We start from the raw sequence: 4,133 nt of genomic DNA, 5'->3' as shown, positions 1-4,133 counted from the left end.
TTAAACACTAGAATTTTTTTTATAATTTGATTTATTCTCTCATCACTAACTAATCTGTTCAGTCAATTATAAATAAAAAATGGTTTCATAAGACCAATTTAGTTAGATCAACGCGTAAACAAAAGTAGGGTCATTACATTTTAAGTTCTTTTTCGATATAACATAATTTCTACAGCACTGTGCGACAAAATAGCATTGAATTACTAAAATCTTAAAGCTTTTTTACAGGTATAAAATAAACTATATGAATTTCCCCTCTAATATTTTCCTTTCATTCAATGCCATTTTGTGGAAATGACAAAAATATATTTATATTTATGTAAAAATAAAAAAAAAAAACACAATACAAATTAAATGTTCAGTGATTGTTGTCAATTCAAAAGAAGATTTAAACAAAAACAAATTATTATTATTAAAAATTATTATTAATATTAAAAATATACAAAAAAAAAAAATATATAATAAAAACTATAACACAATTCTATCCCGAGCTTATTGATTTCAAAACTTATTTACATCCTTAAAGCAAAAGAAAAACTCCCTATATTATAACATAATACAACAACTCTATTTATTTAAAATACCCGCACCAATTTATTGTATACAAAATATTTAAACAAAAAATATTAAATAAAAATAGCACCTACAAACTAACTACTTATACAATATACGAATAAAATATTATTTAAAATATATACATACCTAATTATTCGTATATATATTGACTTAAAATTTATATATATAAATTTAAAACAAAAGAAAACAAAACTTAACCACTTACCCACCTTAAACTATAAGGAGAGGCAATTTAAAATCTTCTGTATGAAACGCAATTTCATACAGAAGATTTCAATTTACCTCCCAAAAACCTGAATTTCTTTAAAAAAAAATTTAATTTAAATTCATTTTCCTTTCTCTAACTTATAATTCTAACTTATATGAATGAATTATTTTTCTAAACCATAAAATCCTATTTAAATCTAGTCACAGTTTGAGTTATAATAACTTTTAGCAAATTTAGTCCAATATTTTCATTTTTTTCGCTGTCTATATTACAACTAAAACTGTGACTTCTCTCCACATTGTAAATTTTGTACTATATATGTAAAAAAAAAAATACTACCAATAGGTAGTATTCTCTAACGACTTTATACTATACTAAACATAACTCTAGTCTATATTAAAAACAAAAGAAAATACTATTAACAATTTTATTTTTAAGTCATTTAACTTTTTTATACCTACACTGTGACATAAAAATATGAGAACAAAGAAAAATAAAAAAATAAAAACAAAAAAATGCTCCTAAATTATTAAATTGTATGTAAATTTAAAATATGTGTAATTGTAATAAAAAATCAAGAAAAATCTAAAATTAATTAATAAATGTATTCATTAAATAAACAGTAGCAAAATTTTTATTAATTGTAAAATATTACCCATAACAAACAAGGAAACAAACAGAGAAACAAACCAATTGTCATAAAATATCTATGTTTTAATATGGAAATTATTATCAAAAAAAAATATGATTCGATTATTTTCTTATTAATGCTTAAAATGGATTGAAGAAATTTTGGTACAAATTTGTTACATTTTAAAAGATCATTTGACCCGTTTCACATTAGACAATTTACTTGCGCAAGTCATTGAATAAAACAAGCAATTTTGTACTCAAATTTGAACATTTTATTTCTCCTTAATCCGATCTTACCTCTGACATCTACAACCACAAATATTTATTACTTAAGGAAAAAACTTTCCACATACATGAAAGTTGTACTGTGTTGAAAAATAATCCAATAGTTTTGGTGACTGCCCTGGAACTAGTGATTTTTCTTAAGGGTCTTTCATTAAGCGTTTCATATTTTTAAATTTAAATAAAACAAATTGTGTATGGATGACATATCATTAAAATTTTGTTATTCCTTTCAAAGGAATATCGATGCCGTTATGCATGGAATAGGTTAATGTTACCCCCGGCTTGCATGACTCTAACTAATAAATCAGACTCAATTTGACCAACAGCATGGGTTAGGTTGACTTTGAGGGCCGCTGTGGTTTGTGGCTTATTCGACTTAGGAAATCCCTACAAGAAAAAGTATAACGGGGTCAAATCAATGGCCAGTTCACATCATCTTTACGTGGTATGACCATGCCCAGAAATCGCTCGTGCGAAATGTCCAGTGGGGCAGAATCAAAATTTATTGGAAATAAATCAGTAATTTCTAAACGGCTGGGAACGTGGGCGTAGCCAAGTAGGGGCGTAGCCAAGTATTAGACTTTATGTTATTAAAATAGGCCCTACAGATACTCCAGGAGCAGCGCTATGGGGCAGCGCTAAAGTAGGACATGTAAAATTTTTGAGAACGGCCAATTTTTGCTTCCCATCCGAATTCAACGATTTTTATATTTTTGGAAAGCGCTCGGAAAGGTATGCTATTTATCTCTTATAATTTCCGAGATATAGGCATTTTAATTTTAAAATTTTGCCATACCTTGGGCCGCTTTTTTAAAAATATAGGGCGTACTTTTGGACCGAACGGATTTTTTTTTGTTAGTTACCAATAATATACAAAAAATTTCAGAGCAATATCAATTATGGTTCCGAAAATAAACGATTTTCAATTTAAAAATTCAAAAATAGTAGATTTTTGCTGTTCTTTGGGCGAAAAGCTGAATTAACTCTTTTTTTTATTAAAAAAAAACGTTCTTTAACAAATTTAAGTTTTTCTGTAAGATATCTTTACGGAGAACATTTTGGTATAAAAACAAAACGAATATTTCGCCTATTCGACCTATTTTTTTTATAAAAAATATCAAATTTGGGCCACATGTTCTAAAATCTCAAAGCTGGGATCAAAAAACGGAATGCTGCTTAGTAAACCTTGATTTGTTCCCTATTTATCCCCAAAGTATTTTCCCAGCTCCGAAGGAAATGTGGACCCTATGAGCCAAATTGTAAAATATACCATTTTTGGGATTTTCGCTTGAATTTTTAAGAATTGCGGGATTTCCTTTGACCTTTTGACAAAGTTTTTTTCATTTTAAAATAAAATGAAAAAAATAAATTTAAAAAACGTTGAAAATTTCATTTAGTTTTGTTAATAAATAAAGATTTAATTACATATTTATTGAGTTTCTAGAACTAAAATTTGTATCACCTTTATTCCGAACTATTTTTTTTTAGATCAATTAATTTTTAGTCTTACAAAAAATATTTCAAGTCTATATCTCAATTAGATTCTTTTTAAATATTGCACTTTTTGTGGATTGGTATCGTCCCAAATTCGACAATATTGTTTGTTGACGTACCCATTCATTCAGATGAAAGTCAGAGTCAGTTTCCAACTACTCGAGGGAACATTCAGCGAAGAAACGTCATTGGTTATAAGTTAGGTTATAAAGCAGCTCACTTGAATCTATGAATTGGTACCTTAGCGATACCGTAAAGGGTCATGTTCAGGTGCTCAAGAGGTCCTTCACATGATGGAAAGGGATTCGATGACGAAGGAACCTGATTTACGAATACGCATCCACTCTCAATATATCCGCTAGACCGTGCATGGAAGCACTAACCATTGTCGTAGTCCGTGTTTACGATAGTGCAGGGCAAAGACGGAGGAGATATTCAACCATTTCCTCCTCGTCTTCATCATGACAACTTCTACAGAAATCATTGTAAGGAGCGTTCTGTCTCCTAGCATGCTCACCAATTAAGCAGTGCACTGGAAGCACGGGACATTGACTTATGATGGTTGTAAATGGGCCATGTAAGACTCGATACCGAGCAATTTGTCAAACTGGACCATCTGAGCTGAGCAGACTCAAAAAATTTACGCTGTATGTGTGAATTACAGCAGGAGAGCGATAAACCTATCAAAATATCGATCTCGTCGACTTGCAGTAGTAAATCTTTTTTGGCCAGTTCTACCGCGATAGTATAGCCAGGTACACCAGAGTGACCCGGCATTCATGTACCAAATTGAAAAAACGCTAGAGAAGGAATTGATAGCAGGTTTGCTGTCACAACAAATTCAAATATTCACACCAAATAATCTATAGTACTTTATCCAGTGTACCGCCCTTTTGATAGCTGAAAACTCAGCTTGAATTTCACTAAATTGATCATG

Source organism: Calliphora vicina, chromosome 3 (assembly GCF_958450345.1).
Source record: "Calliphora vicina chromosome 3, idCalVici1.1, whole genome shotgun sequence".
NCBI lineage: Eukaryota > Metazoa > Arthropoda > Insecta > Diptera > Calliphoridae > Calliphora > Calliphora vicina.
This window is presented reverse-complemented; position numbering follows the sequence as displayed.